The 25,948-nt window shown below is 39.6% G+C and overlaps 1 protein-coding gene across 2 annotated transcripts in view; it reads right to left on the reverse strand.

The window, feature by feature from the left end:
• The window catches only part of NALF1 (NALCN channel auxiliary factor 1), a 590,204-nt gene that overhangs the window by 449,005 nt on the left and 115,251 nt on the right, over positions 1–25,948 (reverse strand). The gene's annotated exons all lie outside the window — the stretch shown is intronic.

A 25,948-nucleotide genomic window follows, 5' to 3' on the forward strand; every position in this document is an offset into this window, starting at 1 on the left:
TGATGGACACCTAGGTTGCTTCCATGTCCTGGCTATTGTAAATAGTGCTGCAGTGAACATGGTGGTACCTGACTCTTTTTGACATTTCTCCAAAGAAGATATACAGATCGCCAACAAACACATGAAAGGATGCTCAACATCACTAATCATTAGAGAAATGCAAATCCAAACTACAATGAGGTTATCACCTCACACCAGTCAGAATGGCCATCATCAGAAAATCTACAAACAAGAAATGCTGGAGAGGGTGTGCAGAAAAGGGAACCCTCTTGCACTGTTGATGGGAATGTAAATTGATACAGCCACTATGGAGAACAGTATGGAGGTTCCTTAAAAAACTAAAAATAGAACTACCATACGACCCAGCAATCCCACTACTGGGCATATACCCTACCTCCGTTTCTTGACTATTCTAAAACATTCTCAAATGGCATATGCATTCACAAGGCTTTTGGCATGCTCTGTTTACCCACACACCCTGGCTGATGACAAATGAAAGAAGTCATCATCAAGGACTTTTTTTCAACCTTTGAGATTTAAGGCCATTATAAAGTCAAACTGAAACATTCAGCAGGTTAAGAAATAAAGACATTCTGGTGGAATCAGAGGTACACCATGACCTAAACAGAGAGAGAGAGAGAGACCAAGACAGAGACAAAAGAGCCACCGAAGGGGAAGAAGGGAAAAGGAGGGAGGGCGGGGAAGAGGAAGAGAGAGAAAACATTAAAGAACTCATTACGTGGTCTTAGCATAAAGTGAAGTGTGGCACCCAGTATTCTTTCTGTAGTCACAGGGCCCAGACTGAAGGAAATAAGGAGAAACAGCCTCTGAAACTGGATGATTCGGTGGTTCACATCACAGGAGCTTAGGAGGAAAGCCAGCACGTCCTCTCATGCTCTGGCTGCCTGACCTCAGTGTTCCAGAACCAGGGGCCAGAAGGAGGGCACTCTGACCCAGGAGGGACGCTGTGAGGCCGCCCCTCAACAAAGCCTTGCCCGTGGAGCCTTCCTGCAGGCCCCTAACATATACCTCCCTTCTTCAAATGTCTGCCGAAGGCCCTAATAGCAGAGTGTGGGGAAAAGGCTTTGAATCCAGACAGACCTGAGATCAAACCTGGGTTTGTTTAGCCACATTCACATGGGCAAGTCACAAAACCTCCCTAATCCTTATTTTCATCTGTAAAATGGAAGTAATAAAATGCCACCCCAGGGTTCCTGTAACAGTCTCAAACATTGCATTTAAAGCATTCAGTCTAGTCAGGTCAGATGGTTACAACCCGGGATGGATTCCAGCCTGGTTTTCCCTCTTGTAAAACCGAGTTACTATGCATGGCTGCTCTGAGTACATGCCTTACCCAAAAGGGTGGTTGTTAAAATGATCACGCAATTTAGGATTTTCTATGCATGTATTTATCATCGATTTTCAATATTAAAAAAATCTTATGAGCCACCTAGTTAGAATTCACATCCAAAGCTGGAATTCCTTGTGCAATAACCCTGATTAATTATCGCATTCATTCGTAATACTGAGCCAGTTTGTTGGGGACCTAAGAAGATGATAAATGTGAAATGAGGCACGTGACTCCTGGCCTACTCATTTACGCAAGTCCTGGAACCAGAGTGCCTGGCTGCTTCGGCAGGCCCTGACTCTTCAGTACATCTTTTGTCCTGCAATTTCCACCGCTGGCTGTGCATATCTCCTCCAGAACCTGAAAACTCAGAGTCTAGTGTACTAGCTCAAAAAGCCCATTTTTCGTAATCCCTTAAAATATACTAAATTCCCTACACGTGACTTCAAAGCTGGAAAAGATGTAGCTGAGAAAAGACGGAAACACAGAATTTAAGAGATCCTGCGCATCTCTTACGTGCCAGGCACTCGGCTGGCAGCTGCTGGAGAGCACAGGCAACAGGAACGTCCTCCCTGCTCTACGAAACGAATAGCCAATGACCTGCGTTGCCAACCTTCTGAGTGGGGATCACGTGTAAATCAAAACAAATAATATCTTGGCAGCAGGAAGAAAGTTAAGATAAAGCTACAAAAAACAAGATTGCAAACTATGAAGGGAGCACTGTTTCTTCCTGGTGTTTCATATAGCACACCTCATACGATCTCGTTAAAACTAAAGCTCTTACCTTTTCCAAGGAAAACAGAAGCCCTAACTTGATGAGATACATGCACCCCAATGTTCACTGCAGCTCTATTTACAATAGCCAAGACATGGAGCAACCTAGGTGTCCAGAGATGGATTAATGGATAAAGAAGATGTGGTACATGTATACACCACATGTATATGGTAGATATATATGATATATACCGCATTTCTGGTATATATGTACACACCACACAAGATGTATATATATATGTGTGTGTGTGTGTGAGTGTGTGTCTGTGTGTACACAATGGAATATTACTCAGCCTTTAAAAATGAAGCCTTGCTTTTTGTGACAACATAGGTGGACACAAAGGGTGTCATGCCAACTGAAGAAAGTCAGACAGAGAAAGACAAACACCATATGATCTCACTTATGTGTGGAAACTAAACCCAAAGCAAATGAACAAACATAATACAGAAACAGTCTCATAAGCACAGAGAACACACCAATGGTTGCCAGAGGAACGGCAGTAGAGGAGGTATGAAGTAGGTGAATCGGATCAAGAGGCACTAACTTCCTGTTAAAAATACAGAAGCCACAGGAATGTAATGTACAGCAAAGTGAATATAGTCCACAGTATTGCAATAACTTTGTAGGGTGACAGATGCTAATTTTACTTATGGTGAACATTGCATAATGTATAAAAATACTGAATCACTATGTGGTGCACCTGAAGCTAATATGACATTGTAAGTCAATTACACTTCAATTAAAAAATAAATAAACGAATAAAGTTCCTACCAACGATTCCAGTATCACATCCCTTATTACCCTTAGCCACATTCAACCACTTCTTACTCATCCCATACAACGCCTTTGACAGTGGTGTTCTCCCTTAATAAGTTTCTGTCTCACTTTCTTTTTTGTCCCTTTAAGCCCCCAAGTTCAGTATGGTCATCTCTTACACTTGGTTTGAAATAGTCTTTAACTATCTTGTGCTTTCACTCATTCAGCAAATAGTTTAATTATCAGATGCCTAATATGTAACAGGTAGAAGAGAGACAATCTTTGTCATCATTGAACCGTGTACACACACACGCACATATGCACACGCACACCCATCAACACATGCATATATTTTGTGATAAGAATAAAGGGTGACACAAGAAAATTTTAAGAACCTTGAAGTGGATTGGACAACCTTTGAGCTTGCCAGGTATTACTTGCATGATAAAAGATAGGTCAAATATGCAAATATATGAGGAAGGAAATGCATTTTTCTTGAGTTACTGAGTAACAATCAAAACAAAAAGCACATTTTCGATGTTTTCCAAATGGAAAACTCTAGTATTTTCTCTAGGGATTATACATGACAGTCGGCATTATAGATAGAACTGTGAGTTGAAAGTGTAATAGCCCTAATAAAAGCATAGAAGGAAATCACATTTGAAAGCTAAAGATTCACACTGATATTCCTTCAGTATAGTGCCTGCTTCCATTTTGAATCCTACAAAACATTTCAACTCTCCTTACTTAAAAAAAAGAAACTTTCAGGTAGCAAGCTAAAGGTCTCACCTGTGAAGTGCATTTCTGAATTCAAGTAACACCTTTAATCATTTAATTGGTTCCTGTCATGAAATACGACCCCAAATGTCTCTTACCTACAGTTCATGCACACATCAAAAACAGTCAATTAATTAATTACTTAATTAAAATTAGTAAGCATCATTTGCATTGGAATTAAATTTGGCCATGGCCATTTGGCCACGTATTTAGGACAATCTTTCTTATCCCAGCTTTCCTTACCGAAGTGCTCTCTCCCCAAATTCTTGTAGTGGATATTTCTAACTTGTAGAGAACCACTAGCTACTCTAAACACTGGAGAATTACAGAATTACTTCCTATCTGTAAGGTAGAGCTAGGGTTAGTCAGGTATAGAAGCCATAGGTTTATTAAGTATGATTTCAAACAGAGAGTGAAATTGCAGTGGTATATATCACCTAAAGCAATAGAATAGCTGGCCTGCATTATTCTTCTGATATCTAATTTTAGGGCTTTAAAATGAGGACTTATCATTATTAGCTCTAGACCACTGACTCATTAAATACAAAACTAAAAAAGTTCTCAATTACTCAGTGTTCTAATTGAATGATAAAATCCATTAAATACAGAAGGTATCGGCAATGATGCTAAAATTACATTGTCTCTCTTCCCACCATACTTACCCTGACATCCCAAAAATTCATTTTAAATTGTGTAATGTCAATATATTTCTGACATAATGTGTTTTTTGGTCATCATGGAAAGGAGTAATTAACTAAGAACTTTAAACATACAGTTGACCCTCCTTACCCAAGATGCAGAACCCACAGATACACAGGGCCCACTGCAAGGGACTTGACCATCTGTGGATTTTGGTATCCCTGGAGGGTTCTGGAAATAATTACCAGAGAATACCAAGCGATGACTAAATACATATATTAAAATTTGATGTTAGGAATTCAAAGCAGAGCAAAATACCTCTTATAATGTTGGCTAGACCATTATGCACACAGTCAAGTGTAGTTAACTTATACTTAAATGTTGGTTCAGTTTCCATAGTTATATGCCAAATGCATCCTGTGTGAATTTTTTTTGTTTGGTAGTGGGGACTTGGTATTATTCTACTTTTGTTAAATAAGCCCTAATTTGGTGTGATGAAATTATAGAAAACAGAATGGCATACATAAAGTTTTATATATTTAAAAAAAATAAAACCGTGACCAAAATTGTATCTAATTTGCATTTGTATCAAATTAAATTCTCCTCCATAAAATCAAATTATATAAAAAGTTTCTTTGTCATTTGGAAAACATGAAGCTATCAATTAAATGGAGTTTTACTTTTTACAGAAAAAACTGGAATACATTGCCTTTGATGTCCCCTATCTCTGACTGTGCCGTCAACAGCCACATCTATCTATGTATGACCTGTTGGAGAAGTGGGCAAGTCCATCTGTCCAGAACTGCCAGTCTTACTATTATCTGTTTAATTTGTATGGATATGGAGAGTTCTCCATTGTCATAGAAATAACCAAGTGTTAAAACATTTCAGCCAACTCTTGGAAAATAACACCCAGCTGATGGTCAAAAAAGAGATCTGGATGAGACAGTGAGCAAGCAAGAACAGAATGGCACCAAAGATACACAATGTCTACTTTATAGGATATTCTTCAGCAAATCTAGGGAAGATTTGCAAACTGAGTTTTGCACATACCAACTGCAAAGGCTGTGGAGACACACTGGAGCACTGAAGTTGAGTGCATCATTTTTAAAAATTTATTTTAAATAATTAGTACCTAGTAAGTTATTACTAATTTAAATTGCTATAGTTAAATATGTATGACATATAGTATATGTATAAAGTAATATATAATGTTATATTGTGATATATGATACATACTATATATGATACATGACTTTAGTTTACATACATTAAATACCATACTATATGACTACACATTATGCTATAAACTATATAATAAATGTTAATATATTAATATTTACCATATAAAATATATATAGTATAATAATGTTTCTTGATAATTTCTTATGGGTTGTCCAAAAATTGAGGCTTTTCACTGTCTATCAGAAATACGTGCTTTAATTACACATTACCTACAAATGCAAGGGAGGTAAATACAAACTTCAAAATCAATAAGATCTAATGAAATTATTTTCTAAATGGCCCCTTGCAGCTCACATGCAAACAGAAGAAACTTGTGGAGAAGGAAGAAAAAAACGGGTCCAACATAAGTATAAGAAGTTTGGTTAAATAAGCAGAGTGAAACTGGAAAGAATGCCAATCTTGTAATTCAAGACAAAAATCCCACCTGAAGCAATTAAGCATTAAAGTAGAATTAGTTTAATATCTTGGTTTATTAAATTACCTATAAAACATTTCCAAATATCCAACTGGGCTTCAAAGAAACTTCTTTAAAATAAAGCAGACCCGGAGGACGGCTTAAAGATGGCGGAAGAGTAAGACGCGGAGATCTCCTTCCTCCTCACAGAGACATCAGAAATACATCTACACTTGGAGCTTCTCCTGTAGAGCACCCACCGAACGCTGGCAGAGGACCTCGGACCTCCAAAAAGGCAAGAAACTCCCCACATATCTGGGTAGGGCAAAAGAAAAAAGAATAAACAGGGACAAAAGAATAGGGACGGGACCTACGCCAGTGGGAGGGAGCTGAGAAGGAGGAAAGACTCCCACACACTAGAGGCCCCTTCGCGGGCGGAGACTGCGGGCGCCGGAGGGGGAAGCTCCGGAGCCGCGGAGGACAGCTCAGCCACAGGGGTGCGGAGGGCAAAGCGGAGAGATTCCCGCAGAGGATCGGTGCCGACCGGCGCTCACCAGCCCGAGAGGCTTGTCTGCTCGCCCGCCGGGGCGGGAGGGGCCGGGAGCTGAGGCTCGGGCTTCAGTCGGATCCCGGGGAAAGGGCTGGAGTTGGCAGAGTGAAGACAGCTTGAAGGGGGCTAGTGCGCCACGGCTGGCCGGGAGGGAGTCCGGGAGAAGTCTGGAGCTGCCGAAGAGGCAAGAGACCTTTTCCTCCCTCTTTGCTGCCTGGGCGCGAGGAGAGGGGATTAAGTGCGCCGCTTAAAGGAGCCCTAGAAGCGGGCGCGGAGCTGCCGAAGAGACAAGAGACTTTTTCTTGCCTCTTTGCTTCCTCGGGTGTGAGGTGAGGGGATTAAGAGCACCGCGTAGAGGAGCTCCAGAAACGGGCGCGAGCCGCGGCTGTCGGCACGGACAGTAGAGACGGGTGTCGGACGCTAAGGTTGCTGCTGCCGCCACCAAGAGGCCTGTGTGTGAGCACAGGTCACTCTCCACACCGGCCCTCCCGGGAGCCCGTGCAGTCCGCCACTGCCGGGGTCCCAGGATCCAGGGACAGCTTCCCCGGGAGAACGCACGGCGCGCCTTGGGCCTGTGCAGCGTCACGTCAGCCTCTGACGTCGCGGACTCGCCCCGCCCCCGTGCCACTCCCTCCCCCCAGCCTGAGTGAGCTGGAGCCCCCGAATCAACTGCTCCTTTAACATCGTCCTGTCTGAGCGAAGGGCAGTCGCCCTCAGACAACCTACAAGCAGAGGCGGGACCAAGTCCAAAGCTGAACCCCAGGAGCTGTGCGAACAGAGAGGAGAGGGGGAGATCTCTCCCAACAGCCTCAGAAGTGGCGGATTAAAGCTCCACAATCAACTTTAAGTGCCCTGCAGCTGTTGAAAACCTGAATAGACAACGAATCATCCCAAGTTGAGGAGGTGGACTTTGGGAGCAAGATATACTATTATTTTCCCCTTTTTTTTCTTTTTGTGGGTGTGTATGTGTGTGCTGCTGTGTGAGATTTTGTCTGTATAGCTTTGCTTGCACCATTTGTCCTAGGGTTAGACGAACCCATTTTTCTGTTTTTTGTTTGTTTGTTTGTTTTTGTTTTTGTTTTTTAAAAGGAAATTTTTCTTCTTAATAATTATTTTTTATTTTAATAACTATACTTTATACTACTCTGTCTTCTCCCTTTCTTTCTTCCTTTCTTCCCTCCTTCCCTCCTTTCTTCCTTCCTTCCCCCTTCTTTCCTCCCTTCCTCTCTTCCTTCCTCCCTTTCTTCCTCTGCACCTTCCGTCCTTGCTTTCTTGCTTCCTTCCTTCATTTCTTCCTTCCTTTCTTCCTTCCTTCCCTCCCTCCCTCCTTCCTTCCTTTTCTTTCCTCTCTATTTATTCTACCTTTTATTTTGAGCCGTGTGGATTAAAGGTTCTTGGCGCCCCAGCCAGGCACCAGGGCGGTGTCCCTGAGGTGGGAGAACCAACCTCAAGACACTAGTCCACAAGAGACCTCCGAGCTCCACGTAATATCAGACGGCGAAAATCTCCCAGAGACCTCCATCTCAACACCAAGACCCAGCTTCACTCAAGGACCAGCAAAGAACAGTGCTGGACACCCTATCCCCAACAAAGAGCAAGACAGGTCTACAGCCCCATCCATTAGCAGAGAGACTGCCTAAAATCATAATAAGGTTACCAACATCCCCAAACACACCACCAGACGAGGACCTGCCCACCAGAAGGACAAGATCCAGCCTCATCCACCAGAACAGAGGCACTAGTCCCCCCAACCAGGGAATCTACTCAACCCACTGAACCAACCTTAGCCACTGGGGACAGCCACCAAAAACAACAGGAACTACGAACCTGCAGCGTGCAAAAAGGAGACCTCAAACACAGTAAGATAAGCGAAATGAGAAGACAGAAAAACACACAACAGATGAAGGAGCAAGATAAAAACACACCAGACCTAACAGATGAAGAGGTAATAGCCAATCTACCTGAAAGAGAATTTAGAATAATGATGGTGAAGATGATGCAAAATCTTGGAAATAGAATAGACAATTTGCAAGAAACAGTTAACAGGGACCTAGAAGAGATAAAGAGGAAGCAAGCAACGATGAGCAACACAATAAATGAAATTAAAAATACTCTAGATGGGATCAATAGCAGAATAACTGAGGCAGAAGGACGGATAAGTGACCTGGAAGATAAAATAGTGGAAATAACTACTGCAGAGCAGAAGAAAGAAAAAAGAATGAAAAGAACTGAGGACAGTCTCAGAGACCTCTGGGACAATATTAAACGCACCAACATTCGAATTATAGGGGTCCCAGAAGAAGAAGAGAAAAAGAAAGGGACTGAGAAAATATTTGAAGAGATTATAGTTGAAAACTTCCCTAATATAGGAAAGGAAATAGTCAATCAAGTCCAGGAAGCACAGAGAGTTCCATACAGGATAAACCCAAAGAGAAACACGCCACGACACATAATAATCAAACTGTCAAAAATTAAATACAAAGAAAACATATTAAAAGCAGCAAGGGAAAAACAACAAATAACACACAAGGGAATCCCCATAAGATTAACATCTGATCTTTCAGCAGAAACTCTACAAGCCAGAAGGGAGTGGCAGGACATATTTAAAGTGATGAAGGAAAAAAACCTACAACCAAGATTACTCTACCCAGCAAGGATCTCATTCAGATTTGATGGAGAAATTAAAACCTTTACAGACAAGCAAAAACTGAGAGAGTTCAGCACCACCAAACCAGCTCTACAACAAATCCTAAAGGAACTTCTCTAGGCAAGAAACACAAGAGAAGGAAAAGACCTACAAGAACAACCCAAAACAAGTAAATGGTAATAGGAACATACATATCGATAATTACCTTAAATGTAAATGGATTAAATGCTCCCACCAAAAGACACAGACTGGCTGAATGGATACAAAAACAAGACCCATATATATGCTGTCTACAAGAGACCCACTTCAGACCTAGGGACACATACAGACTGAAAGTAAGGGGATGGAAAAAGATATTCCATGCAAATGGAAATCAGAAGAAAGCTGGAGTAGCAATTCTCATATCAGACAAAATAGACTTTAAAATAAAGACTATTACAAGAGACAAAGAAGGACATTACATAATGATCAAGGGATCGATCCATGAAGAAGATATAACAATTGTAAATATTTATGCACCCAACATAGGAGCACCTCAATACATAAGGCAAATACTAACAGCCTTAAAAGGGGAAATCGACAGTAACACAATTATAATGGGGGACTTTAACACCCCACTTTCACCAATGGACAGATCATCCAAAATGAAAATAAATAAGGAAACACAAGCTTTAAATGATACATTACACAAGATGGACTTAATTGATATTTATAGGACATTCCATCCAAAAACAACAGAATACACATTTTTCTCAAGTGCTCATGGAACATTCTCCAGGATTGATCATATATTGGGTCACAAATCTAGCCTTGGCAAATTTAAGAAAATTGAAATCGTATCAAGTATCTTTTCCGACCACAACGCTATGAGACTAAATATCAATTATAGGAAAAGATCTGTAAAAAATACAAACACATGGAGGCTAAACAATACACTACTTAATAACGAAGTGATCACTGAAGAAATCAAAGAGGAAATCAAAAAATACTTAGAAACAAATGACAATGGAGACACAACGACCCAAAACCTATGGGATACAGCAAAAGCAGTTCTAAGAGGCAAGTTTATAGCAATACAATCATACCTTAAGAAACAGGAAACATCTCGAATAAACAACCTAACTTTGCACTTAAAGCAATTAGAGAAAGAAGAACAAAAAACCCCCAAATTTAGCAGAAGGAAAGAAATCATAAAGATCAGATCAGAAATAAATGAAAAAGAAGTGAAGGAAACAATAGCAAAGATCAATAAAACTAAAAGCTGGTTCTTTGAGAAGATAAATAAAATTGATAAACCATTAGCCAGACTCATCAAGAATAAAAGGGAGAAGACTCAAATCAATAGAATTAGAAATGAAAAAGGAGATATAACAACTGACACTGCAGAAATACAAAAGATTATTAGAGATTACTACAAGCAACTGTATGCCAATAAAATGGACAACCTGGAAGAAATGGACAAATTCTTAGAAATGCACAACCTGCCGAGACTGAACCAGGAAGAAATAGAAAATATGAACAGACCAATCACAAGCACTGAAATTGAAACTGTGATTAAAAATCTTCCAGCAAACAAAAGTCCAGGACCAGATGGCTTCACAGGCGAATTCTATCAAACATTTAGAGAAGAGCTAACACCTATCCTTCTCAAACTCTTCCAACAGATAGCAGAGGGAGGAACACTCCCAAACTCATTCTATGAGGCCAACATCACCCTGATACCAAAACCAGACAAAGACGTCACAAAGAAAGAAAACTACAGGCCAATATCACTGATGAACATAGATGCAAAAATCCTCAACAAAATATTAGCAAACAGAATCCAACAGCACATTAAAAGGATCATACACCATGATCAAGTGGGGTTTATCCCAGGAATGCAAGGATTCTTCAATATACGCAAATCAATCAATGTGATACACCATATCAACAAACTGAAGGAGAAAAACCATATGATCATCTCAATAGATGCAGAGAAAGCTTTTGACAAAATTCAACACTCATTTATGATAAAACCCTTGCAGAAAGTGGGCATAGAGGGAACTTTCCTCAACATAATAAAGGCCACATATGACAAACCCACAGCTAGCATCGTTCTCAATGGTGAAAAACTGAAACCATTTCCACTAAGATCAGGAACAAGACAAGGTTGCCCACTCTCACCACTCTTATTCAACATAGTTTTGGAAGTTCTAGCCACAGCAATCAGAGAAGAAAAAGAAATAAAAGGAATCCAAATAGGAAAAGAAGAAGTAAAGCTGTCACTGTTTGCAGATGACATGATACTATACATAGAGAATCCTAAGGATGCTACCAGAAAACTACTAGAGCTAATCAATGAATTTGGTAAAGTTGCAGGATACAAAATTAATGCACAGAAATCTCTGGCATTCTTATACACTAATGATGAAAAATCTGAGAGTGAAATTAAGAAAACGCTCCCATTTACCATTGCAACAAAAAGAATAAAATATCTAGGAATAAACCTACCTAAGGAGACAAAAGACTTGTATGCAGATAACTATAAGACACTGATGAAAGAAATTAAGGATGATACAAATAGGTGGAGAAATATACCATGTTCTTGGATTGGAAGAATCAACATTGTGAAAATGACTATACTACCCAAAGCAATCTACCGATTCAATGCAATCCCTATCAAATTACCACTGGCATTTTTTACAGAACTAGAACAAAAAATTTCACAATTTGTATGGAAACACAAAAGACCCCGAATAGCCAAAGCAATCTTGAGAACGAGAAATGGAGCTGGAGGAATTAGGCTCCCTGACTTCAGACTCTACTACAAGGCTACAGTAATCAAGACAATATGGTACTGGCACAAAAACAGAAATATAGATCAATGGAACAGGATAGAGAGCCCAGAGATAAACCCACACACATATGGTCACCTTATCTTTGACAAAGGAGGGAAGGATATACAGTGGAGAAAAGACAGCCTCTTCAATAAGTGGTGCTGGGAAAACTGGACAGCTACATGTAAAAGTATGAAATTAGAACAATCCCTAACACCACACACAAAAATAAACTCAAAATGGGTTAAAGACCTAAATGTAAGGCCAGACACTATCAAACTCTTAGAGGAAAACATAGGCAGAACACTATACGACATAAATCACAGCAAGATCCTTTTTGACCCATCTCCTAGAGAAATGGAAATAAAAACACAAATAAACAAATGGGACCTAATGAAACTTAAAAGCTTTTGCACAGCAAAGGATACCATAAACAAGACCAAAAGACAACCCTCAGAATGGGAGAAAATATTTGCAAATGAAGCAACTGACAAAGGATTAATTTCCAAAATTTATAAGCAACTCATGCAGCTCAATAACAAAAAAACAAACAACCCAATCCAAAAATGGGCAGAAGAACTAAATAGACATTTCTCCAAAGAAGATATACAGATTGCTAACAAACACATGAAAGAATGCTCAACCTCATTAATCATTAGAGAAATGCAAATCAAAACTACAATGAGATATCATCTCACACCGGTCAGATTGGCCATCATCAAAAAGTCTAGAAACAATAAATGCTGGAGAGGGTGTGGAGAAAAGGGAACCCTCCTGCACTGCTGGTGGGAATGTAAATTGATACAGCCGCTATGGAGAACAGTATGGAGGTTCCTTAAAAAACTACAAATAGAACTACCATACGACCCAGCAATCCCACTACTGGGAATATACCCTGAGAAAACTATAATTCAGAAAGACTCATGTACCAAAATGTTCATTGCAGCTCTATTTACAATAGCCAGGACATGGAAGCAACCTAAGTGTCCATCAACAGATGAATGGATAAAGAAGATGTGGCACATATATACAATGGAATATTACTCAGCCATAAAAAGAAATGAAACTGAGTTATTTATAATGAGGTGGATGGACCTGGAGTCTGTCATACAGAGTGAAGTAAGTCAGAAGGAGAAAAACAAATACCGTATGCTAACACATATATATGGACTCTAAGGGAAAAAAATGTCATGAAGAGGTTAGTGGTAGGACGGCAATAAAACACAGACTTACTAGAGCAAGGACTTGAGGATATGGGGAGGGGGAAGGGTGGGCTGTGACGAAGTGGGGGAGTGGCAGGGACATATATACACTATCAAATGTAAATTAGATAGCTGGTGGGAAGCTGCTGCATAGCACAGGGAGATCACCTCTGTGCTTTGTGACCGCCTGGGGGGGTGGGATAGGGAGGGTGGGAGAGAGGGTAATGCAAGAGGGAGGAGATGTGGGAGCATGTGTGTATGTATAACTGATTTAGTTTGTTGTAGAGGGAAAACTAACACACTATTGTAAAACAATTATACTCCAATAAAGATGTTAAAAAAAAAAAAAAAAAAAAAAAAAAAAAAAATAAAGCAGACCCTCATCTGGGTTGTGATTTTCCTTTTGTTTCCTTGAGCCCAGTCCAATTTTACTGGGCTTCAGAGAGGCATAGATATTCGTTATCCGGATCAGAAATTCATGTGTGTTTTCTCTTTTTTATATTTTATCTTTGATACATGTTCCCTATTCATAACTTTTCACTGTCTCATCTAACTTTCATAGGAAAACCTGTATAGTCAAAATGCCCTTACATATTGTTGTATTTATCAGTATTCCTTACCTGTCCATTTGAATTTTATATTGATAAAGATATATTTAAAGTTAAATTTTAAGCTGAATAGTTTAAGTTGAAAAATAAGGGATTCTTTTTCATAGAACAGATGGTTGCAAATTAATTTGCAAAGACATATTACTGCTTACAAAGAAAACACTCACAGAAAATCAAAGATGAAAATGTGAGATTGTGTCATGCGTTTTATTAAAGGAGAAACTCAAGACTGTTTTTTACTCCCAACTTCCAAAGAGTTGTGCCTCAATTGATTTGCTTTCCTAAGAGCTGTTCTTATCAAGGTTTGGGCATTTTATGATTTTAGCAATTCTTCATTTTTATTTTTCCAAGTTTGGAATTCACACCTACTGTATGTTATAAACTACATGTTCCTAAAATTTCAGCATGGCAGAGCAGAAAATTGAGAAAAACAAATAAATAGATACTTAAATGACACAAGAGACTGCCCATGATGGCAAAGGAAATGGCATGCTTCGAGGCACAGACTTGAGACCAGTATGTCTTTTGCTAGAAGAAAAGACAGACACACAACTTGCCATGCAAACTAAATAAATTAATTAGTAAGATAATATACATAAAGGATAAAACTAAAATAATCCTGTAGAAAATTTCGTCTGAAAAGATTCAAATGGGCAGATGCATTATATCCCTATCTCTTTTTGACTTTCTACGAGTTGTTCCAAAAACTATTCACGAAGAATATTCTGAGGCTTGTGGCACTTCTCATGAGAGTTCCAGGCTAAGGGTTTTCAGAACTTGGGAATTGCTATCCATCCCCCTTCAGCACCTGCATCATACCCCGTACTCTGTGGGTTTAGGAGCATCCCTGAGGACAACAGGGAAAGACAAAAAGCTTCCATGAGTCCAGTAGTAGCCATCTATTACAGTCCTTGCTTCTGGCACCAGTTCCTGCAATTTCTTCAGCTCTGAACCTGAAGAGGAAGAAGAACCTAGCTGTGAGGAAATGCCAGAAGAGTGTTTCCTCGTTGAACCACACAAACTGGTTTGAAAGTGGGAAACTGGTCTCTTTGGAAGTGGGCATAGCTGAGAAATCAGGTCTAAAGGCAAGGAAAGGGTTATAGCCAACAGGCCAAAAGAACATCCATTGAACAGGCTACAATAAGAAGACACAAGGACATGTGCTAGTTGAAAGACATTCTGACTAGTTTCTTGAGGTTAATAAATGGTCTGTATATGCTATATTTGCTCATCACGGCAGAGACTGACAATTTAATTGACTCCTCTTAGTGGATGCACAAAGCAGCCTTTGAAAAAGGAAGGCATTTACTCTTTGAGCCACCAAGTACACACTGATTTGCTTGAGCCGGCAAACTAGAGTCTCATATCCAAATGCATCTGTTTTGTGCTGCAATAATCTAAGAATATTTTTACATTTTTAAATGTTTGTTTAAAAAATAACACAAAAAAGAACATGTCAAAGGGACTATACATTGACTGCAAAGCCTAAAACCAGACATTTACGGTCTTGCTCTTTACAGAAAAGTTTGCCAGTCTTTGACCTAAACATCTTACTTGGCCAACCGTAAATCTCCTTTTCTGCCTCATCCTTATGGGATGCTATTTGTGATACATTACACTGCTACTGAGAAAAAATAAATGTGGGAATGTAATGCATAATGATGCTATTCAATTGTAAGGTAAGAATGTATTTTCAGTTTTACAATTTAATTTAAAATGAATCAAACTAATGAACTATGCAGCTCCTTCGGCCACGTACAGTTATACACGGGATAGACTTTGGGGACATATGCCTAGAAGAACCGACTCAATCTCCCACAAGTATTGAGTGTCTACTCTGTGCAATGTAGTCAAAATATATTGTTCCCTTGATCCATGAAACTCTTGGTCAACATAATAAAAGCCATTCTTGTTAATTATCAATGGCACAATCTCTACAGCATCTATTTTCTAAGTCTGCTACTAAAGTTGCTCCAGGAAAAATCAAACACCTGTCTGTTCCAGGAAAAATGAGAGAGCACATTCATAAAGTAGGATTCTACACACAGACATTCTGTTCAAGAAGCTTCTTCTCATTATTATTTTGCTTTAAGTAAAGTGATTTGTTTTCACAGAAGACAGCACAAATGAGTTACTGAAAATATTACTGACACACGAATGCTTTTCACACATTTTGCGTATCACAGTGAGATTTGGGCTCAATCAACACTCTCCAATATAATGACTGAGCCAAGTTCATCATAATATGAAAATTAAACAGGACTCTGGTTCCTGAGCTTATTTTCATTTTTGTTGCTGCTGACATTAGCTGCTGAGGTTTTTATTTTTGTTTTGTTTTGTTTTTTACCTCTAGTCGTGACATGAATTCAACTTGGGACTTTAATCTGATTTAGTGTTTTCCCGGTATTTCTGTGTTGTGACTTAATTCACTGGCTGGAGTAGAAAATGAGTCTCTAACAATTCCTAGTGTTCCAATCTAATACTTGCACTTTCCTTAAAAGACAATCAGTATTACCATGTATGAATGTATGATATCGCAAAAACAATTTTTCATAAAGAAATCATTTTCAATGTTGTTTGCTTTTTTTGCGGTACGCGGGCCTCTCACTATCGCAGCCTCTCCCGCTGCGGAGCACAGGCTCCGGACGCGCAGGCCCAGCGGCCACGGCTCACGGGCCCAGCCGCTCCGCGGCACGTGGGATCCTCCCGGACCGGGGCACAAACCCGCGTCCCCTGCATCGGCAGGCGGACTCTCAACCACTGCGCCACCAGGGAAGCCCATCGATGTATTTTTAATAAAAATGTCATATTTCTTCAATGTTTTAGGGTAGTTGATATTATTACATAAAATCAGATAACCATCTCAGGATGACCTGCCACAGCTTACCTTTAATTGTAAGTTAGTAAATGAGTAATGTAGTCTAAAGTAGATGCTAGTGATTCTGCAGGAACCAAGCATTATCCTCTCTGAAGGCTAACACGCACTAAAATGCTTGGCTTCAGACTGCACAATTAGGGACCCCGCAGCTTGTAAACACTGTAAATTACCTCAGGGCGTTCAGCCTCAGACCAGTGATGAAGTGTTTCACATCACACACCACCTGTATGCTAATGGATGCCCATCTGAGAGAGGGGCGTGCATGCTGAAAATGCTGCGAGAGTGTGAGAGCTATTCCTACCGTATAAAATATAGGAATGGGTATAATTAGGGAAGTATGTGACATTGTTTTTGCCGTAATACTTCTTAGGAAATTAGTATGCTGACTACCTTTTCAGAAAACAAACGGTGGAAGGAATCTTGGCCCAAAGGTATAGAGACATCCTGCATCTTTGCAAGGAGATGATTCAAATATTTCCCTGTTTACTGTAAGGAAACTTTACCTCTAAATTAATACAACAACAGTATCACTCAACAGGAGCCTTTATATTAAATGTGAATCCTCAGTAAATGTTACAACCTGGGGGGTAATTGTTAAGAAAAGTGAACTTGAAGGTTCACATATTAATTTATGCTATAGTTAAGTTTAAAATTCCTAAAAACCCTCTCTCCTGCTTCCTTTGCCCTACAGAACTCTCCAGAGGGCTATCTAGACTGTAGGGATCTATATGATAAGGAAAGCAAACAAGGGGAAATAGGAATTGGGAATTTACTGCTGCTGTAACTGACTTACTGCTCCTAGGTTGACTCTTCCCATGTTATCCCCACATTTCTAGCAAATTCTTGACTCTTTCTTAGCTCCCTGGGAGCAGCTTCACTCATCTCTCTTCGCAGAGCTTTTCTGGATTCTTTTCCGTTGATTTTGAGCACCGTACTATACATACTATGTTTTACATACTATAAACATGAATATATATGTAATAGCATACACATAGAATATATGAAGAATATTATTTATCTCATATACATACACATAGATAGATGGTTTGCACTGATTTCAATTCCATTTGATTTTATGTCTGCATGGTGTATAAGTACACACGGTGAGTTCTTCAACCATGGGCAGTGAGTGCTTTGACCACTGTGGACACCGGAAAAGATGTATTAGCTGCCTACAAGCCCAGCCTCACAGGAAGCCATGTGTGGGTGCGCGTGCCTGCCTGTCTTCCCGGCCAGAGCTAGGGCGGCGCTCTTACTGCTGCTGAATACGTCTACCCTCCCCTCATGCCCTCAGAAGATCGCACATGAGCACTCACCCACATACCTAGGGCATGGCCTCCAGAAAAGTGCAAGCAGTTTCTCTTAAGTCTTCCATGGGACTACAGAAAAGAGGAGAAGCAGAATGGGTGCCTCCTGGGATTTGTTTATTTTAATCTACTTTTCTCCGTAGTGGGATTTGAGCCTTCCCCTCACCTTTTGCCTACTTCCGCTGCCATGATAAATAGGGATGCAGAGCGATATACATCTATTACAGGAACCGTGTAAACACCTGGAGTAACATAAGCAACAGGTCCTACCCTGGATCTTGCTTCAGCTCTCCAGCTCCCTCCGTACGTTGGGTGTATGCAAGTTTGTACACAGCTCACCCATTCAGTAGGAATCTGCTTTGCCCCAAGGTTTTTAGAGTCCATAGAAAGGTAGGGGTTAGGGAGTGAGGACAATACTGCTTTGGGAAAAAAAAAAAAAAAAACACATTGTGCTAATTGAATGGGTTAATATGGAAATTCAGAAAGCAAGACAGCTCCCTGGAGAGAGAAGGGGCTCCTGGACCAAAAGCACCTTCACTCAAATCCTCTAGAAATACTGGCCTTTTCTCTGGGTTCATAAATACTTCTATTAGGAGAAAACAATGCCTGGGATGTTAACCCGTTAGTCATCCTGCCAATCTCTTAAATTAGACCAAGGTCTAGTCTTTCAGCCTAAGTTAGCCCGGGTGCGCTGCAGAACTTCCGCCAGCATGCTCACCGCGCTCTCCCATCACCCACCTCCCAGAGCACACCTGTTGTTTACCGCAGACACTGCTGCAGGAGGGTAAACTCCTTCTGTAACAACTTTGAAGTCCTCTTTTTTTTTTTTCCCAGATTGGCTTAAATCTCAGTTATTTTGTCTTCTTGTTGAATTTCTGAAGTGCTGCCAGACTTGTGGTCACGTGTAAGATGCCAGCAGCTTGTGATTTTACATTTTAGTTCACATGGATGTGTCTTTAAAAAGCAAAATAGCACGAAGAGTCAACGACAGTGATGCATCTTAGATCTAACACTTTTGTAAAAAGCAAAGGCATACATTAGTATTAGCCCGAAAGAGGGGTATGTTTCTATTGGCTTAAGACTGAGAAAACAATTTTTACTAATTCCTAATCTACATAATAAAAATAAATCGATAACATAAAAAAACCTAGTAGAAATATCACGACATTAAAAGCCACCGAGGTCATAAGAGAAGATTAATTTATCAATAGTTACCTTTATAGTTTGTGTGACACCAAAAGTTGTTCCTGATGCAATTTGTACTTACCTCCCAGAAGAGGGAAGCAAAAGGGCAGAAGCTCAATAAAGAGGAGCTTGGTCTTGCCATCACATCACTTAATTACGCTATAGAACATACAGTAGTCTCAGCCACTGATGAGCGCTACAATTTAATTTCGGGGAAGGTCATCACGAGGGAGCATCTGCAATGTTGCACCGTGAGACAAGAGAAACCCCGGGGATCTTCTCCGTGCCTTGAAAAGCATAATAACTGAATGAAGGAGGATCCAAGAGTTAGACACAGGATACACTCAAAGCATGTTTACTTTCCTCTGCAGCACTGGGGGTCTCATAAAATCCTTCTAAGAGTAGTTGCTGTTGTCTTGTGTCTGTGTGTATGCGTGTGTGTTTACGCTGTAGTACATAGTGCACCTGTGGCATAATGGAAACGAGCTTTGGATGCAGAAAGATGTAGTTTTAGCTCTTCCTGCCCATAGGTGGGGGACGTGGATAAGATGCTGACCTCTTTGAGCCTCAGTTGTCTCATACATGCGATGTGGATACCAATGCATATCTCATAAGAATATCATTAGGATAAAATAAAATAAGATGTGTAATGTGCTCACATTACTAATGATGATGGTAACTAGCACTGACAGTATTCACTGTATGTTAATGATTTGTATAAATAATATCACGTTAGATCCTCCAAATGCTAGTTGACTTCTGCTATCCTTCCCCATCTACACTCCAGGCACCACAACAGACCAAAGTTTAGACATGGCTATACATACACTCTACATGGGGGAAGTAAGACAGTAGCTGATATCTACGGAGTCAAAAGCTATCAGTCCTGGGAGCAAAAGTATAGGTGCAGATGGGAGGCCCTGCTGCCCATCCTGCAAACAATTTTCTACCAGGAAACCTGGTAGACTGGGAGCTCAGAAACACTGATAAAGACTTGATCTAGCTGCATGGACCCTGGTGGAAAATAGGAACCCAGACCGCATATTCTCATGAGTCCCAGAGAATGAAGATTATAATAATACATTTTGGTTTAATAAGCTTTATCTCCACATTTGACAACTAGACATACGTAGTAAAGGCATACTGATGCCAAGGTGCCTTTGTGGCAGACTAAGTTGTGGGCACTTCTAGATTCCAAGTGATCAGGAATATAACAGGGTTGGAGGAATAAAATAATTAATTCGGAGAGAGTGGCCAAATGTTTTCAGCCAATATTTGCGCATGGCAGCTTGCCTTTTTCTCCTGGCTTGAGAATGCTGCCTAGCCTGCTTCACCCAGGAAGATACCGTGAAATCAGAAAAGCTCCCCTCTCCAAATTCCTATCTAAATACACATATGTTTTATGATTAACTTTTCTTTACTCACAGATTAAATTGAGCAAGGGGTACGTGGTAAAGAAGGAAATAAAAATGGATTACTTGCCCTGTCCCGAACAGACCTTTTTAAAAGCCAAGCTCATAAAATCTTTCTTTTCTTACTAAAATATCTAATCATGTTAGTAAAAACAGTAGATTATTGTACAAATAGCTGTAGCCTTCTAGATTTGAAATCACATCATTAACAGATTATGGTCAAAAGGAGACAGGCTTCTCTTCCAGCACCCCCTTACTCACAAACTGTTTCTGGTACAAGGATAACGTAGAAACAAGCCCTGGAATCTAAAATTGTATCATCACAGCTAATAGAAGGGTATTTAACATAGTCTTGCCTAAGAAGGACAACTGTGTGTTATTCAACGACTAACTCTTTCAGTGATTTTTCTCTACTCTGACTTGTATGCCCTTCTCATGGCATTTATCTCATTTTATCTTGTGTCAAAGTTATTTTTTATATTGATCTTATGTTCCCTACTGGACTATAAAGACCCTCAGGGCGCATGCGCGCACGCGCGCGTGTGCACACACACACACCCTGCTATATTTAAGCAGTTGCACTCTGTAATCAATTTGGACACTTTCATTAGAGTGTAGCAAAAGTGGCAGCAGCAGCAAATTTCTTAGATTGTGTAATGTTTCCTTGTTGGAGCTCGGCTTGTTGACTTGTTCACACAGGTTGATTACACCTCTGGCTACTGCTTTTGTCAGTAGGTTTCCCTGAAAATAAGATGCTGCAATTCACAGGTGGGAACAAATCCACACAAATAAGCAGCAAACCTACTCTTTCCTTTGCGCTTAGTTATGAGTCTCTTTAAAATGTTCCTTCTGTTAGTTCTCTAAATAACCACCGAGTACTGAGCACAGCCCACATTACATTTTACACCCCACCTCGTTCAATTTGGGTGTTAGATCACCTTCAAATGGTAGGGGTCTGAAATGGTCTCTCTCTTTTTTTCTTTAGCTCAGTTCTGCTGTCTATAAACTCTTGTCTGTTAAGACACTGCTTTCAGCTAACAAGCTATGAAAGAAGCCAGAGTGAATCAAAGACTCGTAGCTAATTTCGGGTGTGATGAGGCACTGACAGACAAGCAAAATATAGGCTAAGTAGGGAGTGCCAGAGTAGAGATCGGAAACTTCCTTTTCCAAAATTTAAAACAAAACAAAATGAAAGCCACGCCACCAGATTAAGATAATTTTCCCTATAGATGCAGTTGGCAGTGGACCCCCAGGCAGTGGAGAACCCTAATGACCTGCCAACCATTTGAGCAGGTCTGCATTTCTAATTACACACGTTTCCATGCCTTATAACTACCTGTTTTGTGTATTCCACCAGTCTGGAAGCCAGCTGAGAGCCACATCAACTTCTCCATGATCGTCTTTTAGTCGGAACATTAAAACATTACTGGCAAATGTTTGTAAACAACACTGTTAAAGCTGCATAACGAAGCACCAGTAACCTCTTTACTAGCCATTACGTAATTTCCAGTTTCTGAGATTATTATTGATGATTTCATAAAACCATTTCTCAGGAGTTTGTTGTAGTTGGTTTCTACTGAATAGCTAACCATAAATGAAATTCCTGAGTTAAAAGTGATGAATATTTATAAGCTTAGTGAGACAAATTAGCTTTGAAATAGGTTTTATCAACATTCCACTGTGATGCAGAATTCCCATTCATTGAATCCTTAACAGAATCAGATATTTTCATTTTAAAACCAATTGATTTTTTAAAACTATTGATGGGGGAAATCAGAAGAATGCTAATATTAAAATTTATGTAACTTTGATAACAATAGGTGATCATTTTCCATGTTTATTAACCATTTACAGTTTCTATGTTGTAATCACTATTTTTCTAAACCCTAAAACTCTGACTTGTTCCTGGAAAAAATATTCAAAGTAGAAAGCTAAATTTTATTTAGTTTCACAGTATACTCTTGCATAAATAACTTCCAGAGATGCTGAAGGAACTAGAGTAGAAATAAATTTCCTAATTCTTTGTAGATTTCTTTTTGCATCTTGTCTGAGATGTCAGTTACCTATAAAAGTATTGCAGGGCTTCCCTGGTGGCGCAGTGGTTGAGAGTCCGCCTGCCGATGCAGGGAACGCGGGTTCGTGCCCCGGTCCGGGAAGATCCCACATGCCGCAGAGCGGCTGGGCCCGTGAGCCGTGGCCGCCGAGCCTGCGCGTCCGGAGCCTGTGCTCCGCGACGGGAGAGGCCGCAACAGTAAGAGGCCCGCGTACCGCAAAAAAAAAAAAAAAGAAAGTATTGCAAATAATCCATCATCCTGTAGAATTCACTGCTGTCTGGGAGTCTGTAGGCCTAATGGAAACAATTTCCTTCTTCTTCTAATGTAGAGGTCACAGTATTCTTTCTGAAGAATACAACATGCATCCCTGTACGATTCAGATGCAGGGATACTAAAACGTGTTAAGTCATTTGGAAAATATAAAATTTCTGCACAATCATATATACATGCCTATAAGAAGCAGTAAAAATAGTTCTAGCTCAATCAGTTCGATACTAAGGCACAAGATTAAAACTTTTAAAAATATAGGTCTCTGCACTCCGCACTACTTTACCGTGGAAAGGCGAGAGAATGAAGACACAACTCACCCCCACCGGCTTGTCACCTCATCATTCAAGTGTTGGTTTCTAGGAGTAACTTGATGATATTTTTCAGAATTCTCATTAAAATTTTTAATAGCATATACATTTTATTTATGTCCAGACACAAAAAAAGACTAGTGTAACACTTTCTAGAATGTTCCCAATTGATATTTATTTCTACTTCTGAGAAGTTTGCTCTGGATAGGAGGTCACCACTTTTTTAAACTGAAGTATAGTTGATTATGTATGATATGAGTTACAGGCGTACAATATAGTGATTCACAGTTTTCAGAGGTTATACTCCATTTACAGCTACTGTAAAGTACTGGCTGTATTCTCTATATTGTAAAATATGTCCTTGCAGCTTATTTATACATAATAGCTTGTACCTCTTAATCCCTTACCCTTATATTGCTCCTCCCCCCTCCCCTCTCCCCACTGGCAACCACTAGTTTGTTCTCTATATCTGTGAGTCTGCTTCTTTTTTGTTATATTCACTAGTTTGTAGTGTTTTTGAGGTTCCACATACAAGTCCCACATACAGGTTCCACAGTATTTCTTCTTCTGTCTGACTTATTTTACTTAGCATAATGCTCTCCAAGTCCATCCATGTTACTGCAAATGGCAAATTTTCATTGTTTTTTATGGCTGAGTAGTATTCCACTGTATATATTTACCACATCTTCTTTATCTTTCTGTTGATGGACACTTAGGTTGTTTCCATACCTTGGCAATTGTAAATAATGCTTCTATGAACATTGGGATGCATATACATTTTTTGAATTAGTGTTTTTGTTTTTTTCAGATATACTATATACCCAGGAGTGAAACTGCTGGGTCATATGGTAGTTCTATTTTTAGTTTTTTGAGAAACCTCCATACAATTTTCCACAGTGGCTACACCAGTTACATTCCCACCAATAGTGTACGAGGGTTCCCTTTTCTCCACGTCCACGCCAACATTTGTTATTCGTGGTTTTTCTGATGACCGCCATTCTGACAGGTGCGCGGTTTTGATCTCATTGTGCTGTTGATTTGCATTTCCCTGATGCTTAGTGATGTTGAGCATCTCTTCATGTGCCTGTTGGACATCTGCATTCCCTCTTTGGAAAAATGTCTATTCAGTTCTTCTGCCCATTTTTTTGTTTTTTTGACATTGAGTTGTATATTTTGAATATTAACCCCTTATCTGTCATACCATTTGCAAATATTTTCTCCCGTTCAGTAGCTTGTCTTTTCATTTTGTCAGTGGTTTCCTTTGCTCTGCAAAAGCTTTTTTTTTTGCGGTACGCAGGCCTCTCACTGCTGTGGCCTCTCCCGTTGCAGAGCACAGGCTCCGGACGCGTGCAAAAGCTCTTAAGTTTACTTAGTTCCCATTTGTTTATCTTTGCTTTTATTTCCTTTGCTTTAGGAGACAAATCCAAAAAAATATTGCTACGATTTATGTCAGAGTGTTTTGCCTATATTTTCCTCTAGGAGTTTTAAGGTTTCTGATCTTACATTTAGGTCTTGAATCCATTCTGAGTTTATTTGTGTATATGGTGTTAGAGAATTTTCTAATTTCATTCTTTTACATGTAGCTGTCCAGTTTTCCCAGCGCCACTTATTGAAGAGACTGTCTTTTCTCCACTGTATACTCTTGCCTCCTTTGTCGTAGATTAATTGACCATAGGTGTGTGGGTTTATTTTTGGGCTCTCTATTCTGTTCCCTGCATCTATGTGTCTGTTTTTGAAGAGGTCACCACTTTTTGCTCTGGTCAGCTTTTATAAGACACGCAGACTCATGACCTTGATGGATAGCCTCCATCTGACCAACTGCACAGTAACTGTATAAAGTCTTACATGATTCTAATCACAGATCTGCACTTTCTCCAAGTTCCCTGCTTCTCCCCATTCCCTTGCCCCCAAACCCATTTTCATCATCCTAAATGGTCAACTTGAGTCAAATAATTAGTAACTTGAGAGAACACAAGGAAACAACAATGATACCACTTAGCTCAATAACAATAAATTATTAAGAGCTTTTCCCTTATAATTTCAGAATGGGTAAAATAAAGAGGCAGTTAGAAATGAAGTAGATACATTTTTCAAAAGAGCTGTGTATAATTTACAAAGAGAAAACTGCAGTTACATTTTATAATCAAAGCACATGTTTGCTCAAAAATCTGACTGCAGGGGTTTTCTAGTCATACATGGGACAAGTTCTCACATGCTGATACTGACCTCACTGACTCATCAGGAACATATGGTGACAAATACATATCTAATGTATTATTAGAACAATGCCATACTGATGATACAAAGTAAATTGTGTTATTAGGACCTAGGGTAACTGAACTCTACAGTGTATTCAAATCAATATGACTTGATATATACTTTGCACAATTTATATCCCTGAAATAATATTTTTTATAAATCTAGGTAAAAAATAATATCTATGAATACAGAAAATGATGCATTTCCTCATTGGAAATGATACATGCAGAATAAGAATATCTCATTAAGAGCAGAAACAAACCACAGAATAGAATCAGGATAGAAACAATCTACGTGGTATCTGTTGATAATATTATATCCTTTCTCTTTATCTTTGGAGAATAAAGGATGGAGATTTCAAATGATTATTTTTCGTTTGGGGAACTTAGTGTAGAAATACTTAAAAATCAGTTAAATGTAATTAACACCGAATTTCTTGAACTTATGTAGCATCTATCATTGGATTATTCATCACTGTTGATCTTTCAGATTCATGTGCAAACTATAATAAAATTAAT

Source organism: Kogia breviceps, chromosome 16, assembly GCF_026419965.1.
Source record: "Kogia breviceps isolate mKogBre1 chromosome 16, mKogBre1 haplotype 1, whole genome shotgun sequence".
Classification (NCBI taxonomy): Eukaryota; Metazoa; Chordata; class Mammalia; order Artiodactyla; family Physeteridae; genus Kogia; species Kogia breviceps.